This window comes from Mobula birostris (assembly GCF_030028105.1).
Source record: "Mobula birostris isolate sMobBir1 chromosome 11 unlocalized genomic scaffold, sMobBir1.hap1 SUPER_11_unloc_2, whole genome shotgun sequence".
In the NCBI taxonomy this organism is placed as follows: Eukaryota; Metazoa; Chordata; class Chondrichthyes; order Myliobatiformes; family Myliobatidae; genus Mobula; species Mobula birostris.
The window spans coordinates 66913-88322 of record NW_027274038.1 but is presented as its reverse complement, the minus strand read 5'-3'; the positions used below and the strand labels follow the sequence as shown (position 1 = coordinate 88322).

Genomic DNA, 21410 nt, shown 5'->3' with positions numbered 1-21410 from the left:
CCCACTCCACCCACTCAGACCTCCCCAATATACATCGGCAGTGCAGTGCATCTCTAGCCTCGCTCAGAATCACGTCCCAAACCCCAAGATCACTCAAACGTCTCATGCTTACACCTACCTACTCGGCGTCCAGCTTTGGCGCACGTCTCCACAATTGCCACATCCGTCCACGTGCCCCTGCTTCACGCACGGCACTGTGCCTCCCTCCGGCAGGCATTTCGCCGATCCGTTTCCTGTTTCACAACCAAGGCATAATCAGTACCCCTTTCCTTCCACGGCGCGCACACGCGCCCACCCACTCCACCACTGAGCCATGCCGGCCAAAAACGCACCTGCAGAGCAGTGGGGCACAGGGCCGCCGTCAGCCCGCGACACATTTCCCTCCTGCCGTGCCCTCCCTCCTGTTTCTACATCCGTGCACCCACCCCGCTGCAAAACCAGTCAGTCTGCTCAGGCGTCAGCACAGAGGCATAATGAAGGGCCTCGGCCCTTCTCCCTTTACTGCCCTCTGTACAGCTTGGCAGATCCCTCAGCACTCCGTGTGCACGTGTGTCTGTGACTCTGTGTGTGTGTGTGTGTGTGAGAGAGAGAGATTGAGTGAGTGAGTGAGTGAGTGAGTGAGTGAGTGAGAGAGAGAGAGACAGACCCTGCCAGATCCCTCAGCATTCCATGTGTGTTTGTGTCGGTGGGTGAGAGAGACAGAGACAGAGACAGAGAGACAGACAGACACACACACACACACACACACACACACACACACACACACACCCACCTCCACACACCCCCGTGTGCACGTGTGTCTGTGACTCTGTGTGTGTGTGAGATTGAGTGAGAGAGAGAGACAGACCCTGCCAGATCCCTCAGCATTCCATGTGTGTTTGTGTCGGTGGGTGAGAGAGACAGAGACAGAGACAGACACAGAGAGACAGACACACACACACACACAAACACACACACACACCCACCCCCACACACCCCCGTGTGCACGTGTGTCTGTGACTCTGTGTGTGTGTGAGATTGAGTGAGTGAGAGAGAGAGACAGACCGACCCTGCCAGATCCCTCAGCATTCCATGTGTGTTTGTGTCGGTGGGTGAGAGAGACAGAGACAGACACAGAGAGACAGACAGACACACACACACACCCACCCACCCCCATCCACCCTGGTAAAAAAAGGTGGTGGGGGAGCAGGGGAGAAGACACCACTGTGTCCAATGATAGCCTGTGCAGACGCAAAGTCTACAGCTTCTGTGAGATGAAACAAACTCAAGCCACTCAACAATTGTAATTCCACACACATCAAAATAAAGGCACAGAGGTGTGAATGGCTGCACTTCAGCCTTCGGCTTGGAGAGCACACCCATTGTTTCTCCTCAGGCACACCTGTAGCTGACATCTTCCTATTCCCAAGCTTGCCAGGAGGCTTTTCTGCCCGCGGACTTTGGCCACGTCCACAAACCTCGTAACCGGTCTTGAGCGGCGCACGTGGCCTCTGCCTTTGTCGCCCGGTGCAGTCCCATCCGCTCGCTCCCTCCCGGAGAGGGCAGAGCCTCCGAAGGAGACCGTTCAGCTGGATGCGCCAGCCAGCTGGGGCACGCAAAGCCGAGAGGCGCGCTCTCTTTGCCGAGTGCAGGGACGCCCTTGAAGGGCCGAGCGGCCTGCTCCCACTCCCCCTGCAGACTTTTGTGCAGACAGGACAGCGTGACCAGCCTCCCACGACCAGGAGAGCAGTGCAAGTTGAGCCAGCCTCTGAGACCGACCTGGGAGCCAGCCGAGGAAGCCGGCAGCCTTGACGTAGGCAGTGTGCCAGTGACGTAGGCGCCCGTAGGTACGGCCCCACTCCCAGATGATTGGTGGATCACTGGCAGCTTTACATAGCCTCTGACAAGTTGCACTCAGGACGGACCAGGTAGGCAACAGCTGTCCAGCACACCCACCGATCCCAGACAACCTAGGGGAGAGCTGCCAGCGGGCCAGGGCAGCAAGGTCTTTGCCAGGCCTCCTGCTTCAATCTAAACACCAGAGGCTAGGCAGGATGTAGCCGACTCAAGAGGCCGCCTGCATCGCTTCTCGGCCTTTTGGCTAAGATCAAGTGTAGTATCTGTTCTTATCAGTTTAATATCTGATACGTCCCTTATCTGGGGACCATATATTAAATTGATTTTTGGAACAGGGAGATGGAATAGGGGCTTGCTCCGTCCACTCCACGCATCGACCCGGTATTGCAGTGCCTCTGGGAACGGTGCACTCCCCTTCTGGGGAATTTCAAAGTAGCAAAGAAAAGAAAAACGACGAAAGCTCCATCAGGCGGCGGCGGCGGCACAGCAGCACAGACAAGCATGCACGCACATGGAGAGAGAGGAGAGCTGCTTGCTCTACACCTCTCCTGTGTCTGTGTCTGTCTGTCGATACAGCTCACTCACTCACTCACTCACGCAATGTGCAGACAACTCAACAACAGCACGGGCATCATATCTGGGCCGTTTGGCTAAGATCAAGTGCACATCCGGGCTGCAACCAGATCAGGTGCTGCAGGCAAGGCAGCAACTTCATGAGAGATGCCCCTTGGCATTCATTCCTGAAGCAAACTGCTCAACCGGCGCACTCATTCTGATGCCTGCTCACTCGGCTGCTGCCTGCACCAAGCACAGAAGCAGAGTGAAGTGGAGCAGGCCGAAAGACCTTTTCTGTCCCGCCACACTCGCTCCACTTCTCAGGCTCAGGCTTCTCAGCTGCTCCTTGAAGCCAACGGAGGACGCGACGGACGGACGGACGGACGGATGGACGGGCGGGCGAAGGAAGGAAGGAAGGAAGGAAGGAAGGAAGGAAGGAAGGAACGAACGATATCGAGTCACTGGCTCTGCTGCAATTTCACCAGCAGCCAGCCAGCCTGTCGGACAGGCAGGCTCGTTCAAGTGTGCCAGCAGCCAGGGCACGCGGACGGGAGGGAGGAAGGAAGGAAGGGAGGGAGGCATCCGATGGAGCCCGGCTACAGAGCAACGGGGCGCCGCCGCCGCCGGCACAACAGGGCCCGGTGCTCCTGCACCCTGCATCCTCCCCGCCTGCACCAGACTGCCAAGACTGCTGCTCTCCTGCCCAGACAGACAGACCAGCTACAAGCATCACCACCTAGCCATAGCATCAGCAAAACTCTGCCTACCTGCCCTGCCCTGGCCTGGCCTGGCCTCCTGGCCTCCTCTGATGCGTCTGCCTGCCCCAGGCCCAAAGCCCCGCCCACCGTTCAAGGTAAGGCAGAGGCACAACCCCCCACTCCACCCACTCAGACCTCCCCAATATACATCGGCAGTGCAGTGCATCTCTAGCCTCGCTCAGAATCACGTCCCAAACCCCAAGATCACTCAAACGTCTCATGCTTACACCTACCTACTCGGCGTCCAGCTTTGGCGCACGTCTCCACAATTGCCACATCCGTCCACGTGCCCCTGCTTCACGCACGGCACTGTGCCTCCCTCCGGCAGGCATTTCGCCGATCCGTTTCCTGTTTCACAACCAAGGCATAATCAGTACCCCTTTCCTTCCACGGCGCGCACACGCGCCCACCCACTCCACCACTGAGCCATGCCGGCCAAAAACGCACCTGCAGAGCAGTGGGGCACAGGGCCGCCGTCAGCCCGCGACACATTTCCCTCCTGCCGTGCCCTCCCTCCTGTTTCTACATCCGTGCACCCACCCCGCTGCAAAACCAGTCAGTCTGCTCAGGCGTCAGCACAGAGGCATAATGAAGGGCCTCGGCCCTTCTCCCTTTACTGCCCTCTGTACAGCTTGGCAGATCCCTCAGCACTCCGTGTGCACGTGTGTCTGTGACTCTGTGTGTGTGTGTGTGTGTGTGAGAGAGAGAGATTGAGTGAGTGAGTGAGTGAGTGAGTGAGTGAGTGAGTGAGAGAGAGAGAGACAGACCCTGCCAGATCCCTCAGCATTCCATGTGTGTTTGTGTCGGTGGGTGAGAGAGACAGAGACAGAGACAGAGAGACAGACAGACACACACACACACACACACACACACCCACCCACCTCCACACACCCCCGTGTGCACGTGTGTCTGTGACTCTGTGTGTGTGTGAGATTGAGTGAGAGAGAGAGACAGACCCTGCCAGATCCCTCAGCATTCCATGTGTGTTTGTGTCGGTGGGTGAGAGAGACAGAGACAGAGACAGACACAGAGAGACAGACACACACACACACACAAACACACACACACACCCACCCCCACACACCCCCGTGTGCACGTGTGTCTGTGACTCTGTGTGTGTGTGAGATTGAGTGAGTGAGAGAGAGAGACAGACCGACCCTGCCAGATCCCTCAGCATTCCATGTGTGTTTGTGTCGGTGGGTGAGAGAGACAGAGACAGACACAGAGAGACAGACAGACACACACACACACCCACCCACCCCCATCCACCCTGGTAAAAAAAGGTGGTGGGGGAGCAGGGGAGAAGACACCACTGTGTCCAATGATAGCCTGTGCAGACGCAAAGTCTACAGCTTCTGTGAGATGAAACAAACTCAAGCCACTCAACAATTGTAATTCCACACACATCAAAATAAAGGCACAGAGGTGTGAATGGCTGCACTTCAGCCTTCGGCTTGGAGAGCACACCCATTGTTTCTCCTCAGGCACACCTGTAGCTGACATCTTCCTATTCCCAAGCTTGCCAGGAGGCTTTTCTGCCCGCGGACTTTGGCCACGTCCACAAACCTCGTAACCGGTCTTGAGCGGCGCACGTGGCCTCTGCCTTTGTCGCCCGGTGCAGTCCCATCCGCTCGCTCCCTCCCGGAGAGGGCAGAGCCTCCGAAGGAGACCGTTCAGCTGGATGCGCCAGCCAGCTGGGGCACGCAAAGCCGAGAGGCGCGCTCTCTTTGCCGAGTGCAGGGACGCCCTTGAAGGGCCGAGCGGCCTGCTCCCACTCCCCCTGCAGACTTTTGTGCAGACAGGACAGCGTGACCAGCCTCCCACGACCAGGAGAGCAGTGCAAGTTGAGCCAGCCTCTGAGACCGACCTGGGAGCCAGCCGAGGAAGCCGGCAGCCTTGACGTAGGCAGTGTGCCAGTGACGTAGGCGCCCGTAGGTACGGCCCCACTCCCAGATGATTGGTGGATCACTGGCAGCTTTACATAGCCTCTGACAAGTTGCACTCAGGACGGACCAGGTAGGCAACAGCTGTCCAGCACACCCACCGATCCCAGACAACCTAGGGGAGAGCTGCCAGCGGGCCAGGGCAGCAAGGTCTTTGCCAGGCCTCCTGCTTCAATCTAAACACCAGAGGCTAGGCAGGATGTAGCCGACTCAAGAGGCCGCCTGCATCGCTTCTCGGCCTTTTGGCTAAGATCAAGTGTAGTATCTGACGAAAAGGCCACAGAATCCACAGCCTCCCACAACTTCCTGTCGTCTATCACGCAGGTCTTAGACGACGGCAAGCGGGAGAGTCTGGATCGGCCACTGACCCTGGACGAGCTGACAGGCTCCATCCGTTCCTTCGGGTCGGGTAAGACTCCCGGAAGCGACGGCTTACCGGCCGAGTTGTACTCGGCTCTGTGGAACTGGATGGGCCCAGACCTGCTGGAAGTGTACAACGCTATGCTTCTGGCCGGCAGTATGTCTGAGTCCATGAGGAAGGGCATCATCACCCTCATCTACAAGCAGAAGGGGGAAAGGGAGGACATCAGGAATTGGAGACCCATCTCTCTCCTGAATGTGGACTACAAGATCCTGTCCAAGGCTATCGCCAACAGGGTCAAGTCTGCTCTGGGACAGGTGATCCACCCGGACCAAACCTGTGCTGTACCGGGCAGGAAGATCTCAGACAGCCTCGCGCTGCTGAGGGACACCATCGCCTACGTGCAGGACAGGGGGGTGGACGCCTGCCTGGTCAGCTTGGACCAGGAGAAAGCCTTCGACAGGATATCGCACACGTACATGGCGGACGTGCTCTCCAAAATGGGATTTGGGGAGGGAATCCGGAATTGGATCAGACTGCTCTACACAGACATCCGTAGTGCAGTCCAGGTCAACGGGTGGGAAACAGACAGCTTCCCCATCAGGTCTGGAGTCAGGCAGGGCTGCCCCCTCTCCCCTGTCTTGTTTGTCTGCTGCATAGAACCCTTTGTGGAAGCCATCAGGAGGGATGAGGGCATAAGAGGGGTGACGCTGCCAGGCAGTGGAGGGACCCAAGTGAAAACCTCCCTGTACATGGACGACGTCACCGTCTTCTGCTCTGATCCGAGGTCAGTTCGCAGGTTGATTGGCACCTGCGAACAGTTCGAGCTAGCGTCGGGGGCCAGGGTCAACCGCACGAAGAGCGAAGCCATGCTCTTTGGCAACTGGCCCGACCGATCCAGCGTCCCCTTCACCATCAGGTCTGACCACGTGAAGGTGTTGGGGATCTGGTTCGGAGGGGCTGAGGCGTGCAACAAGAACTGGCAGGAGCGGACTGCCAAGGTGAAACAGAAACTGGGACTGTGGGGAGGGCGCTCCCTGTCGATAACGGGCAAGAACCTGGTCATCAGGTGTGAGGTGCTCTCAGGGCTGCTGTACTTGGCGCAGGTCTGGCCCGTCCCCCGCTCCTACAGCTCGGAAATCACCCGGGCTGTCTTCAGATTCGTCTGGGGATCCAAGATGGAGCGGGTGAGACGGACCGCCATGCACAAGTCCCTGGACAACGGGGGCAAGAACGTCCCCAATGTCGCCCTCACCCTGATGGCCAGCTTCGTATGTGGCTGCATCAGGTTGTGTGTAGAGCCCAGGTATGTGGGCACCAAGTACCACTATGTGCCCAGGTTCTACTTGTCGCCCTGGCTGCGAAGGATGGGTCTGGCCCCACTCCCGCGCAACGCCCCAGTCAGCTGGTCGTTGCCGGCATACCTATCCCACGTAGCAAAGTTCTTCCAGGAGAACGCCTTTGACCACAAGGCCATCAGGCAGTGGTCGGCACGAAGTGTCCTGCAGGCACTGCAGGAGAAGGACGTGATGGACACAGTGGGGTGGTTCCCTGAGCAGACTGTCCAGTTCATCTGGCAAAATGCCTCATCGCCAGATCTCACCAACAGGCACCAAGACCTCGCCTGGCTGGCGGTGAGAGGGGCCCTCCCAGTCAGAGCCCTCCTGTACGCCCGGAACGTCGTCTCCGCACCCCACTGCCCACGGGAGGACTGCAGTGAGGAGGAGTCTGTGACCCACCTCTTTGCACACTGCCAGTTCGCAAAGAGGGTGTGGAGGAGGATGGACGGGCTAGTGTCACGTTTCATCCCCAGCAGCTGCGTGACAGAGGACTCTCTGATCTACGGGCTGTTCCCGGGGACGCACACGGAGACCAACATCCGGTGCTGCTGGCAGATCATCAACTCGGTGAAAGACGCTCTTTGGTCAGCCCGAAACTTGATCATCTACCAGCACATGGAGATGTCCGTGGGAGAATGCTGCCGACTGGCACACTCTCGGCTGCAGGAGTACGTGCTGAGGGACGCACTGAAACTTGGTGCAGCCACCGCAAGGGCCCGGTGGGGAAGGACCACAGTATAGGTTTCTCCACCCGTGGGAGTGGGAGGGGTCGGTGGGCGAGGAGTATACCCCTCAACAATGAGATGCTAAGCTGAACTACTGGAGTGCCACGTGGGTGGCTATAAACACGGGTATTTTACTGAGTATAATGGAAACGTATGTAAAGGATGAAAAGTTATTGAATGGTTTATTGTATATATTTATTTTTGAATAAAGTATATTTTGAAATAAAAAAAAAAAAAAAAAAAATCTGTTCTTATCAGTTTAATATCTGATACGTCCCTTATCTGGGGACCATATATTAAATTGATTTTTGGAACAGGGAGATGGAATAGGGGCTTGCTCCGTCCACTCCACGCATCGACCCGGTATTGCAGTGCCTCTGGGAACGGTGCACTCCCCTTCTGGGGAATTTCAAAGTAGCAAAGAAAAGAAAAACGACGAAAGCTCCATCAGGCGGCGGCGGCGGCACAGCAGCACAGACAAGCATGCACGCACATGGAGAGAGAGGAGAGCTGCTTGCTCTACACCTCTCCTGTGTCTGTGTCTGTCTGTCGATACAGCTCACTCACTCACTCACTCACGCAATGTGCAGACAACTCAACAACAGCACGGGCATCATATCTGGGCCGTTTGGCTAAGATCAAGTGCACATCCGGGCTGCAACCAGATCAGGTGCTGCAGGCAAGGCAGCAACTTCATGAGAGATGCCCCTTGGCATTCATTCCTGAAGCAAACTGCTCAACCGGCGCACTCATTCTGATGCCTGCTCACTCGGCTGCTGCCTGCACCAAGCACAGAAGCAGAGTGAAGTGGAGCAGGCCGAAAGACCTTTTCTGTCCCGCCACACTCGCTCCACTTCTCAGGCTCAGGCTTCTCAGCTGCTCCTTGAAGCCAACGGAGGACGCGACGGACGGACGGACGGACGGATGGACGGGCGGGCGAAGGAAGGAAGGAAGGAAGGAAGGAAGGAAGGAAGGAAGGAAGGAACGAACGATATCGAGTCACTGGCTCTGCTGCAATTTCACCAGCAGCCAGCCAGCCTGTCGGACAGGCAGGCTCGTTCAAGTGTGCCAGCAGCCAGGGCACGCGGACGGGAGGGAGGAAGGAAGGAAGGGAGGGAGGCATCCGATGGAGCCCGGCTACAGAGCAACGGGGCGCCGCCGCCGCCGGCACAACAGGGCCCGGTGCTCCTGCACCCTGCATCCTCCCCGCCTGCACCAGACTGCCAAGACTGCTGCTCTCCTGCCCAGACAGACAGACCAGCTACAAGCATCACCACCTAGCCATAGCATCAGCAAAACTCTGCCTACCTGCCCTGCCCTGGCCTGGCCTGGCCTCCTGGCCTCCTCTGATGCGTCTGCCTGCCCCAGGCCCAAAGCCCCGCCCACCGTTCAAGGTAAGGCAGAGGCACAACCCCCCACTCCACCCACTCAGACCTCCCCAATATACATCGGCAGTGCAGTGCATCTCTAGCCTCGCTCAGAATCACGTCCCAAACCCCAAGATCACTCAAACGTCTCATGCTTACACCTACCTACTCGGCGTCCAGCTTTGGCGCACGTCTCCACAATTGCCACATCCGTCCACGTGCCCCTGCTTCACGCACGGCACTGTGCCTCCCTCCGGCAGGCATTTCGCCGATCCGTTTCCTGTTTCACAACCAAGGCATAATCAGTACCCCTTTCCTTCCACGGCGCGCACACGCGCCCACCCACTCCACCACTGAGCCATGCCGGCCAAAAACGCACCTGCAGAGCAGTGGGGCACAGGGCCGCCGTCAGCCCGCGACACATTTCCCTCCTGCCGTGCCCTCCCTCCTGTTTCTACATCCGTGCACCCACCCCGCTGCAAAACCAGTCAGTCTGCTCAGGCGTCAGCACAGAGGCATAATGAAGGGCCTCGGCCCTTCTCCCTTTACTGCCCTCTGTACAGCTTGGCAGATCCCTCAGCACTCCGTGTGCACGTGTGTCTGTGACTCTGTGTGTGTGTGTGTGTGTGTGAGAGAGAGAGATTGAGTGAGTGAGTGAGTGAGTGAGTGAGTGAGTGAGTGAGTGAGAGAGAGAGAGACAGACCCTGCCAGATCCCTCAGCATTCCATGTGTGTTTGTGTCGGTGGGTGAGAGAGACAGAGACAGAGACAGAGAGACAGACAGACACACACACACACACACACACACACACCCACCCACCTCCACACACCCCCGTGTGCACGTGTGTCTGTGACTCTGTGTGTGTGTGAGATTGAGTGAGAGAGAGAGACAGACCCTGCCAGATCCCTCAGCATTCCATGTGTGTTTGTGTCGGTGGGTGAGAGAGACAGAGACAGAGACAGACACAGAGAGACAGACACACACACACACACAAACACACACACACACCCACCCCCACACACCCCCGTGTGCACGTGTGTCTGTGACTCTGTGTGTGTGTGAGATTGAGTGAGTGAGAGAGAGAGACAGACCGACCCTGCCAGATCCCTCAGCATTCCATGTGTGTTTGTGTCGGTGGGTGAGAGAGACAGAGACAGACACAGAGAGACAGACAGACACACACACACACCCACCCACCCCCATCCACCCTGGTAAAAAAAGGTGGTGGGGGAGCAGGGGAGAAGACACCACTGTGTCCAATGATAGCCTGTGCAGACGCAAAGTCTACAGCTTCTGTGAGATGAAACAAACTCAAGCCACTCAACAATTGTAATTCCACACACATCAAAATAAAGGCACAGAGGTGTGAATGGCTGCACTTCAGCCTTCGGCTTGGAGAGCACACCCATTGTTTCTCCTCAGGCACACCTGTAGCTGACATCTTCCTATTCCCAAGCTTGCCAGGAGGCTTTTCTGCCCGCGGACTTTGGCCACGTCCACAAACCTCGTAACCGGTCTTGAGCGGCGCACGTGGCCTCTGCCTTTGTCGCCCGGTGCAGTCCCATCCGCTCGCTCCCTCCCGGAGAGGGCAGAGCCTCCGAAGGAGACCGTTCAGCTGGATGCGCCAGCCAGCTGGGGCACGCAAAGCCGAGAGGCGCGCTCTCTTTGCCGAGTGCAGGGACGCCCTTGAAGGGCCGAGCGGCCTGCTCCCACTCCCCCTGCAGACTTTTGTGCAGACAGGACAGCGTGACCAGCCTCCCACGACCAGGAGAGCAGTGCAAGTTGAGCCAGCCTCTGAGACCGACCTGGGAGCCAGCCGAGGAAGCCGGCAGCCTTGACGTAGGCAGTGTGCCAGTGACGTAGGCGCCCGTAGGTACGGCCCCACTCCCAGATGATTGGTGGATCACTGGCAGCTTTACATAGCCTCTGACAAGTTGCACTCAGGACGGACCAGGTAGGCAACAGCTGTCCAGCACACCCACCGATCCCAGACAACCTAGGGGAGAGCTGCCAGCGGGCCAGGGCAGCAAGGTCTTTGCCAGGCCTCCTGCTTCAATCTAAACACCAGAGGCTAGGCAGGATGTAGCCGACTCAAGAGGCCGCCTGCATCGCTTCTCGGCCTTTTGGCTAAGATCAAGTGTAGTATCTGTTCTTATCAGTTTAATATCTGATACGTCCCTTATCTGGGGACCATATATTAAATTGATTTTTGGAACAGGGAGATGGAATAGGGGCTTGCTCCGTCCACTCCACGCATCGACCCGGTATTGCAGTGCCTCTGGGAACGGTGCACTCCCCTTCTGGGGAATTTCAAAGTAGCAAAGAAAAGAAAAACGACGAAAGCTCCATCAGGCGGCGGCGGCGGCACAGCAGCACAGACAAGCATGCACGCACATGGAGAGAGAGGAGAGCTGCTTGCTCTACACCTCTCCTGTGTCTGTGTCTGTCTGTCGATACAGCTCACTCACTCACTCACTCACGCAATGTGCAGACAACTCAACAACAGCACGGGCATCATATCTGGGCCGTTTGGCTAAGATCAAGTGCACATCCGGGCTGCAACCAGATCAGGTGCTGCAGGCAAGGCAGCAACTTCATGAGAGATGCCCCTTGGCATTCATTCCTGAAGCAAACTGCTCAACCGGCGCACTCATTCTGATGCCTGCTCACTCGGCTGCTGCCTGCACCAAGCACAGAAGCAGAGTGAAGTGGAGCAGGCCGAAAGACCTTTTCTGTCCCGCCACACTCGCTCCACTTCTCAGGCTCAGGCTTCTCAGCTGCTCCTTGAAGCCAACGGAGGACGCGACGGACGGACGGACGGACGGATGGACGGGCGGGCGAAGGAAGGAAGGAAGGAAGGAAGGAAGGAAGGAAGGAAGGAACGAACGATATCGAGTCACTGGCTCTGCTGCAATTTCACCAGCAGCCAGCCAGCCTGTCGGACAGGCAGGCTCGTTCAAGTGTGCCAGCAGCCAGGGCACGCGGACGGGAGGGAGGAAGGAAGGAAGGGAGGGAGGCATCCGATGGAGCCCGGCTACAGAGCAACGGGGCGCCGCCGCCGCCGGCACAACAGGGCCCGGTGCTCCTGCACCCTGCATCCTCCCCGCCTGCACCAGACTGCCAAGACTGCTGCTCTCCTGCCCAGACAGACAGACCAGCTACAAGCATCACCACCTAGCCATAGCATCAGCAAAACTCTGCCTACCTGCCCTGCCCTGGCCTGGCCTGGCCTCCTGGCCTCCTCTGATGCGTCTGCCTGCCCCAGGCCCAAAGCCCCGCCCACCGTTCAAGGTAAGGCAGAGGCACAACCCCCCACTCCACCCACTCAGACCTCCCCAATATACATCGGCAGTGCAGTGCATCTCTAGCCTCGCTCAGAATCACGTCCCAAACCCCAAGATCACTCAAACGTCTCATGCTTACACCTACCTACTCGGCGTCCAGCTTTGGCGCACGTCTCCACAATTGCCACATCCGTCCACGTGCCCCTGCTTCACGCACGGCACTGTGCCTCCCTCCGGCAGGCATTTCGCCGATCCGTTTCCTGTTTCACAACCAAGGCATAATCAGTACCCCTTTCCTTCCACGGCGCGCACACGCGCCCACCCACTCCACCACTGAGCCATGCCGGCCAAAAACGCACCTGCAGAGCAGTGGGGCACAGGGCCGCCGTCAGCCCGCGACACATTTCCCTCCTGCCGTGCCCTCCCTCCTGTTTCTACATCCGTGCACCCACCCCGCTGCAAAACCAGTCAGTCTGCTCAGGCGTCAGCACAGAGGCATAATGAAGGGCCTCGGCCCTTCTCCCTTTACTGCCCTCTGTACAGCTTGGCAGATCCCTCAGCACTCCGTGTGCACGTGTGTCTGTGACTCTGTGTGTGTGTGTGTGTGTGTGAGAGAGAGAGATTGAGTGAGTGAGTGAGTGAGTGAGTGAGTGAGTGAGTGAGTGAGAGAGAGAGAGACAGACCCTGCCAGATCCCTCAGCATTCCATGTGTGTTTGTGTCGGTGGGTGAGAGAGACAGAGACAGAGACAGAGAGACAGACAGACACACACACACACACACACACACACCCACCCACCTCCACACACCCCCGTGTGCACGTGTGTCTGTGACTCTGTGTGTGTGTGAGATTGAGTGAGAGAGAGAGACAGACCCTGCCAGATCCCTCAGCATTCCATGTGTGTTTGTGTCGGTGGGTGAGAGAGACAGAGACAGAGACAGACACAGAGAGACAGACACACACACACACACAAACACACACACACACCCACCCCCACACACCCCCGTGTGCACGTGTGTCTGTGACTCTGTGTGTGTGTGAGATTGAGTGAGTGAGAGAGAGAGACAGACCGACCCTGCCAGATCCCTCAGCATTCCATGTGTGTTTGTGTCGGTGGGTGAGAGAGACAGAGACAGACACAGAGAGACAGACAGACACACACACACACCCACCCACCCCCATCCACCCTGGTAAAAAAAGGTGGTGGGGGAGCAGGGGAGAAGACACCACTGTGTCCAATGATAGCCTGTGCAGACGCAAAGTCTACAGCTTCTGTGAGATGAAACAAACTCAAGCCACTCAACAATTGTAATTCCACACACATCAAAATAAAGGCACAGAGGTGTGAATGGCTGCACTTCAGCCTTCGGCTTGGAGAGCACACCCATTGTTTCTCCTCAGGCACACCTGTAGCTGACATCTTCCTATTCCCAAGCTTGCCAGGAGGCTTTTCTGCCCGCGGACTTTGGCCACGTCCACAAACCTCGTAACCGGTCTTGAGCGGCGCACGTGGCCTCTGCCTTTGTCGCCCGGTGCAGTCCCATCCGCTCGCTCCCTCCCGGAGAGGGCAGAGCCTCCGAAGGAGACCGTTCAGCTGGATGCGCCAGCCAGCTGGGGCACGCAAAGCCGAGAGGCGCGCTCTCTTTGCCGAGTGCAGGGACGCCCTTGAAGGGCCGAGCGGCCTGCTCCCACTCCCCCTGCAGACTTTTGTGCAGACAGGACAGCGTGACCAGCCTCCCACGACCAGGAGAGCAGTGCAAGTTGAGCCAGCCTCTGAGACCGACCTGGGAGCCAGCCGAGGAAGCCGGCAGCCTTGACGTAGGCAGTGTGCCAGTGACGTAGGCGCCCGTAGGTACGGCCCCACTCCCAGATGATTGGTGGATCACTGGCAGCTTTACATAGCCTCTGACAAGTTGCACTCAGGACGGACCAGGTAGGCAACAGCTGTCCAGCACACCCACCGATCCCAGACAACCTAGGGGAGAGCTGCCAGCGGGCCAGGGCAGCAAGGTCTTTGCCAGGCCTCCTGCTTCAATCTAAACACCAGAGGCTAGGCAGGATGTAGCCGACTCAAGAGGCCGCCTGCATCGCTTCTCGGCCTTTTGGCTAAGATCAAGTGTAGTATCTGTTCTTATCAGTTTAATATCTGATACGTCCCTTATCTGGGGACCATATATTAAATTGATTTTTGGAACAGGGAGATGGAATAGGGGCTTGCTCCGTCCACTCCACGCATCGACCCGGTATTGCAGTGCCTCTGGGAACGGTGCACTCCCCTTCTGGGGAATTTCAAAGTAGCAAAGAAAAGAAAAACGACGAAAGCTCCATCAGGCGGCGGCGGCGGCACAGCAGCACAGACAAGCATGCACGCACATGGAGAGAGAGGAGAGCTGCTTGCTCTACACCTCTCCTGTGTCTGTGTCTGTCTGTCGATACAGCTCACTCACTCACTCACTCACGCAATGTGCAGACAACTCAACAACAGCACGGGCATCATATCTGGGCCGTTTGGCTAAGATCAAGTGCACATCCGGGCTGCAACCAGATCAGGTGCTGCAGGCAAGGCAGCAACTTCATGAGAGATGCCCCTTGGCATTCATTCCTGAAGCAAACTGCTCAACCGGCGCACTCATTCTGATGCCTGCTCACTCGGCTGCTGCCTGCACCAAGCACAGAAGCAGAGTGAAGTGGAGCAGGCCGAAAGACCTTTTCTGTCCCGCCACACTCGCTCCACTTCTCAGGCTCAGGCTTCTCAGCTGCTCCTTGAAGCCAACGGAGGACGCGACGGACGGACGGACGGACGGATGGACGGGCGGGCGAAGGAAGGAAGGAAGGAAGGAAGGAAGGAAGGAAGGAAGGAACGAACGATATCGAGTCACTGGCTCTGCTGCAATTTCACCAGCAGCCAGCCAGCCTGTCGGACAGGCAGGCTCGTTCAAGTGTGCCAGCAGCCAGGGCACGCGGACGGGAGGGAGGAAGGAAGGAAGGGAGGGAGGCATCCGATGGAGCCCGGCTACAGAGCAACGGGGCGCCGCCGCCGCCGGCACAACAGGGCCCGGTGCTCCTGCACCCTGCATCCTCCCCGCCTGCACCAGACTGCCAAGACTGCTGCTCTCCTGCCCAGACAGACAGACCAGCTACAAGCATCACCACCTAGCCATAGCATCAGCAAAACTCTGCCTACCTGCCCTGCCCTGGCCTGGCCTGGCCTCCTGGCCTCCTCTGATGCGTCTGCCTGCCCCAGGCCCAAAGCCCCGCCCACCGTTCAAGGTAAGGCAGAGGCACAACCCCCCACTCCACCCACTCAGACCTCCCCAATATACATCGGCAGTGCAGTGCATCTCTAGCCTCGCTCAGAATCACGTCCCAAACCCCAAGATCACTCAAACGTCTCATGCTTACACCTACCTACTCGGCGTCCAGCTTTGGCGCACGTCTCCACAATTGCCACATCCGTCCACGTGCCCCTGCTTCACGCACGGCACTGTGCCTCCCTCCGGCAGGCATTTCGCCGATCCGTTTCCTGTTTCACAACCAAGGCATAATCAGTACCCCTTTCCTTCCACGGCGCGCACACGCGCCCACCCACTCCACCACTGAGCCATGCCGGCCAAAAACGCACCTGCAGAGCAGTGGGGCACAGGGCCGCCGTCAGCCCGCGACACATTTCCCTCCTGCCGTGCCCTCCCTCCTGTTTCTACATCCGTGCACCCACCCCGCTGCAAAACCAGTCAGTCTGCTCAGGCGTCAGCACAGAGGCATAATGAAGGGCCTCGGCCCTTCTCCCTTTACTGCCCTCTGTACAGCTTGGCAGATCCCTCAGCACTCCGTGTGCACGTGTGTCTGTGACTCTGTGTGTGTGTGTGTGTGTGTGAGAGAGAGAGATTGAGTGAGTGAGTGAGTGAGTGAGTGAGTGAGTGAGTGAGTGAGAGAGAGAGAGACAGACCCTGCCAGATCCCTCAGCATTCCATGTGTGTTTGTGTCGGTGGGTGAGAGAGACAGAGACAGAGACAGAGAGACAGACAGACACACACACACACACACACACACACCCACCCACCTCCACACACCCCCGTGTGCACGTGTGTCTGTGACTCTGTGTGTGTGTGAGATTGAGTGAGAGAGAGAGACAGACCCTGCCAGATCCCTCAGCATTCCATGTGTGTTTGTGTCGGTGGGTGAGAGAGACAGAGACAGAGACAGACACAGAGAGACAGACACACACACACACACAAACACACACACACACCCACCCCCACACACCCCCGTGTGCACGTGTGTCTGTGACTCTGTGTGTGTGTGAGATTGAGTGAGTGAGAGAGAGAGACAGACCGACCCTGCCAGATCCCTCAGCATTCCATGTGTGTTTGTGTCGGTGGGTGAGAGAGACAGAGACAGACACAGAGAGACAGACAGACACACACACACACCCACCCACCCCCATCCACCCTGGTAAAAAAAGGTGGTGGGGGAGCAGGGGAGAAGACACCACTGTGTCCAATGATAGCCTGTGCAGACGCAAAGTCTACAGCTTCTGTGAGATGAAACAAACTCAAGCCACTCAACAATTGTAATTCCACACACATCAAAATAAAGGCACAGAGGTGTGAATGGCTGCACTTCAGCCTTCGGCTTGGAGAGCACACCCATTGTTTCTCCTCAGGCACACCTGTAGCTGACATCTTCCTATTCCCAAGCTTGCCAGGAGGCTTTTCTGCCCGCGGACTTTGGCCACGTCCACAAACCTCGTAACCGGTCTTGAGCGGCGCACGTGGCCTCTGCCTTTGTCGCCCGGTGCAGTCCCATCCGCTCGCTCCCTCCCGGAGAGGGCAGAGCCTCCGAAGGAGACCGTTCAGCTGGATGCGCCAGCCAGCTGGGGCACGCAAAGCCGAGAGGCGCGCTCTCTTTGCCGAGTGCAGGGACGCCCTTGAAGGGCCGAGCGGCCTGCTCCCACTCCCCCTGCAGACTTTTGTGCAGACAGGACAGCGTGACCAGCCTCCCACGACCAGGAGAGCAGTGCAAGTTGAGCCAGCCTCTGAGACCGACCTGGGAGCCAGCCGAGGAAGCCGGCAGCCTTGACGTAGGCAGTGTGCCAGTGACGTAGGCGCCCGTAGGTACGGCCCCACTCCCAGATGATTGGTGGATCACTGGCAGCTTTACATAGCCTCTGACAAGTTGCACTCAGGACGGACCAGGTAGGCAACAGCTGTCCAGCACACCCACCGATCCCAGACAACCTAGGGGAGAGCTGCCAGCGGGCCAGGGCAGCAAGGTCTTTGCCAGGCCTCCTGCTTCAATCTAAACACCAGAGGCTAGGCAGGATGTAGCCGACTCAAGAGGCCGCCTGCATCGCTTCTCGGCCTTTTGGCTAAGATCAAGTGTAGTATCTGTTCTTATCAGTTTAATATCTGATACGTCCCTTATCTGGGGACCATATATTAAATTGATTTTTGGAACAGGGAGATGGAATAGGGGCTTGCTCCGTCCACTCCACGCATCGACCCGGTATTGCAGTGCCTCTGGGAACGGTGCACTCCCCTTCTGGGGAATTTCAAAGTAGCAAAGAAAAGAAAAACGACGAAAGCTCCATCAGGCGGCGGCGGCGGCACAGCAGCACAGACAAGCATGCACGCACATGGAGAGAGAGGAGAGCTGCTTGCTCTACACCTCTCCTGTGTCTGTGTCTGTCTGTCGATACAGCTCACTCACTCACTCACTCACGCAATGTGCAGACAACTCAACAACAGCACGGGCATCATATCTGGGCCGTTTGGCTAAGATCAAGTGCACATCCGGGCTGCAACCAGATCAGGTGCTGCAGGCAAGGCAGCAACTTCATGAGAGATGCCCCTTGGCATTCATTCCTGAAGCAAACTGCTCAACCGGCGCACTCATTCTGATGCCTGCTCACTCGGCTGCTGCCTGCACCAAGCACAGAAGCAGAGTGAAGTGGAGCAGGCCGAAAGACCTTTTCTGTCCCGCCACACTCGCTCCACTTCTCAGGCTCAGGCTTCTCAGCTGCTCCTTGAAGCCAACGGAGGACGCGACGGACGGACGGACGGACGGATGGACGGGCGGGCGAAGGAAGGAAGGAAGGAAGGAAGGAAGGAAGGAAGGAAGGAACGAACGATATCGAGTCACTGGCTCTGCTGCAATTTCACCAGCAGCCAGCCAGCCTGTCGGACAGGCAGGCTCGTTCAAGTGTGCCAGCAGCCAGGGCACGCGGACGGGAGGGAGGAAGGAAGGAAGGGAGGGAGGCATCCGATGGAGCCCGGCTACAGAGCAACGGGGCGCCGCCGCCGCCGGCACAACAGGGCCCGGTGCTCCTGCACCCTGCATCCTCCCCGCCTGCACCAGACTGCCAAGACTGCTGCTCTCCTGCCCAGACAGACAGACCAGCTACAAGCATCACCACCTAGCCATAGCATCAGCAAAACTCTGCCTACCTGCCCTGCCCTGGCCTGGCCTGGCCTCCTGGCCTCCTCTGATGCGTCTGCCTGCCCCAGGCCCAAAGCCCCGCCCACCGTTCAAGGTAAGGCAGAGGCACAACCCCCCACTCCACCCACTCAGACCTCCCCAATATACATCGGCAGTGCAGTGCATCTCTAGCCTCGCTCAGAATCACGTCCCAAACCCCAAGATCACTCAAACGTCTCATGCTTACACCTACCTACTCGGCGTCCAGCTTTGGCGCACGTCTCCACAATTGCCACATCCGTCCACGTGCCCCTGCTTCACGCACGGCACTGTGCCTCCCTCCGGCAGGCATTTCGCCGATCCGTTTCCTGTTTCACAACCAAGGCATAATCAGTACCCCTTTCCTTCCACGGCGCGCACACGCGCCCACCCACTCCACCACTGAGCCATGCCGGCCAAAAACGCACCTGCAGAGCAGTGGGGCACAGGGCCGCCGTCAGCCCGCGACACATTTCCCTCCTGCCGTGCCCTCCCTCCTGTTTCTACATCCGTGCACCCACCCCGCTGCAAAACCAGTCAGTCTGCTCAGGCGTCAGCACAGAGGCATAATGAAGGGCCTCGGCCCTTCTCCCTTTACTGCCCTCTGTACAGCTTGGCAGATCCCTCAGCACTCCGTGTGCACGTGTGTCTGTGACTCTGTGTGTGTGTGTGTGTGTGTGAGAGAGAGAGATTGAGTGAGTGAGTGAGTGAGTGAGTGAGTGAGTGAGTGAGTGAGAGAGAGAGAGACAGACCCTGCCAGATCCCTCAGCATTCCATGTGTGTTTGTGTCGGTGGGTGAGAGAGACAGAGACAGAGACAGAGAGACAGACAGACACACACACACACACACACACACACCCACCCACCTCCACACACCCCCGTGTGCACGTGTGTCTGTGACTCTGTGTGTGTGTGAGATTGAGTGAGAGAGAGAGACAGACCCTGCCAGATCCCTCAGCATTCCATGTGTGTTTGTGTCGGTGGGTGAGAGAGACAGAGACAGAGACAGACACAGAGAGACAGACACACACACACACACAAACACACACACACACCCACCCCCACACACCCCCGTGTGCACGTGTGTCTGTGACTCTGTGTGTGTGTGAGATTGAGTGAGTGAGAGAGAGAGACAGACCGACCCTGCCAGATCCCTCAGCATTCCATGTGTGTTTGTGTCGGTGGGTGAGAGAGACAGAGACAGACACAGAGAGACAGACAGACACACACACACACCCACCCACCCCCATCCACCCTGGTAAAAAAAGGTGGTGGGGGAGCAGGGGAGAAGACACCACTGTGTCCAATGATAGCCTGTGCAGACGCAAAGTCTACAGCTTCTGTGAGATGAAACAAACTCAAGCCACTCAACAATTGTAATTCCACACACATCAAAATAAAGGCACAGAGGTGTGAATGGCTGCACTTCAGCCTTCGGCTTGGAGAGCACACCCATTGTTTCTCCTCAGGCACACCTGTAGCTGACATCTTCCTATTCCCAAGCTTGCCAGGAGGCTTTTCTGCCCGCGGACTTTGGCCACGTCCACAAACCTCGTAACCGGTCTTGAGCGGCGCACGTGGCCTCTGCCTTTGTCGCCCGGTGCAGTCCCATCCGCTCGCTCCCTCCCGGAGAGGGCAGAGCCTCCGAAGGAGACCGTTCAGCTGGATGCGCCAGCCAGCTGGGGCACGCAAAGCCGAGAGGCGCGCTCTCTTTGCCGAGTGCAGGGACGCCCTTGAAGGGCCGAGCGGCCTGCTCCCACTCCCCCTGCAGACTTTTGTGCAGACAGGACAGCGTGACCAGCCTCCCACGACCAGGAGAGCAGTGCAAGTTGAGCCAGCCTCTGAGACCGACCTGGGAGCCAGCCGAGGAAGCCGGCAGCCTTGACGTAGGCAGTGTGCCAGTGACGTAGGCGCCCGTAGGTACGGCCCCACTCCCAGATGATTGGTGGATCACTGGCAGCTTTACATAGCCTCTGACAAGTTGCACTCAGGACGGACCAGGTAGGCAACAGCTGTCCAGCACACCCACCGATCCCAGACAACCTAGGGGAGAGCTGCCAGCGGGCCAGGGCAGCAAGGTCTTTGCCAGGCCTCCTGCTTCAATCTAAACACCAGAGGCTAGGCAGGATGTAGCCGACTCAAGAGGCCGCCTGCATCGCTTCTCGGCCTTTTGGCTAAGATCAAGTGTAGTATCTGTTCTTATCAGTTTAATATCTGATACGTCCCTTATCTGGGGACCATATATTAAATTGATTTTTGGAACAGGGAGATGGAATAGGGGCTTGCTCCGTCCACTCCACGCATCGACCCGGTATTGCAGTGCCTCTGGGAACGGTGCACTCCCCTTCTGGGGAATTTCAAAGTAGCAAAGAAAAGAAAAACGACGAAAGCTCCATCAGGCGGCGGCGGCGGCACAGCAGCACAGACAAGCATGCACGCACATGGAGAGAGAGGAGAGCTGCTTGCTCTACACCTCTCCTGTGTCTGTGTCTGTCTGTCGATACAGCTCACTCACTCACTCACTCACGCAATGTGCAGACAACTCAACAACAGCACGGGCATCATATCTGGGCCGTTTGGCTAAGATCAAGTGCACATCCGGGCTGCAACCAGATCAGGTGCTGCAGGCAAGGCAGCAACTTCATGAGAGATGCCCCTTGGCATTCATTCCTGAAGCAAACTGCTCAACCGGCGCACTCATTCTGATGCCTGCTCACTCGGCTGCTGCCTGCACCAAGCACAGAAGCAGAGTGAAGTGGAGCAGGCCGAAAGACCTTTTCTGTCCC

The 21410-nt window shown here is 57.7% G+C and overlaps 5 non-coding genes and 2 pseudogenes across 5 annotated transcripts; all 7 read left to right on the top strand.

The window, feature by feature from the left end:
* Positions 1–2060: 2060 nt before the first annotated feature.
* Positions 2061–2251, top strand: LOC140192222 (U2 spliceosomal RNA). The gene has a single exon (XR_011884158.1). It is a non-coding gene; the product is annotated as a U2 spliceosomal RNA (small nuclear RNA).
* A 3067-nt stretch (positions 2252–5318) lies between these two features.
* LOC140192208 (U2 spliceosomal RNA) lies at positions 5319–5400 on the top strand (annotated as a pseudogene).
* A 2309-nt stretch (positions 5401–7709) lies between these two features.
* Positions 7710–7915, top strand: LOC140192198 (U2 spliceosomal RNA; annotated as a pseudogene).
* A 3077-nt stretch (positions 7916–10992) lies between these two features.
* On the top strand, positions 10993–11183 carry LOC140192221 (U2 spliceosomal RNA). Its single transcript, XR_011884157.1, has one exon. It is a non-coding gene; the product is annotated as a U2 spliceosomal RNA (small nuclear RNA).
* Positions 11184–14254: 3071 nt separating this feature from the next.
* Positions 14255–14445, top strand: LOC140192220 (U2 spliceosomal RNA). The gene has a single exon (XR_011884156.1). It is a non-coding gene; the product is annotated as a U2 spliceosomal RNA (small nuclear RNA).
* A 3071-nt stretch (positions 14446–17516) lies between these two features.
* LOC140192219 (U2 spliceosomal RNA) lies at positions 17517–17707 on the top strand. Its single transcript, XR_011884155.1, has one exon. It is a non-coding gene; the product is annotated as a U2 spliceosomal RNA (small nuclear RNA).
* Positions 17708–20778: 3071 nt separating this feature from the next.
* LOC140192218 (U2 spliceosomal RNA) lies at positions 20779–20969 on the top strand. Its single transcript, XR_011884154.1, has one exon. It is a non-coding gene; the product is annotated as a U2 spliceosomal RNA (small nuclear RNA).
* Positions 20970–21410: the final 441 nt, after the last annotated feature.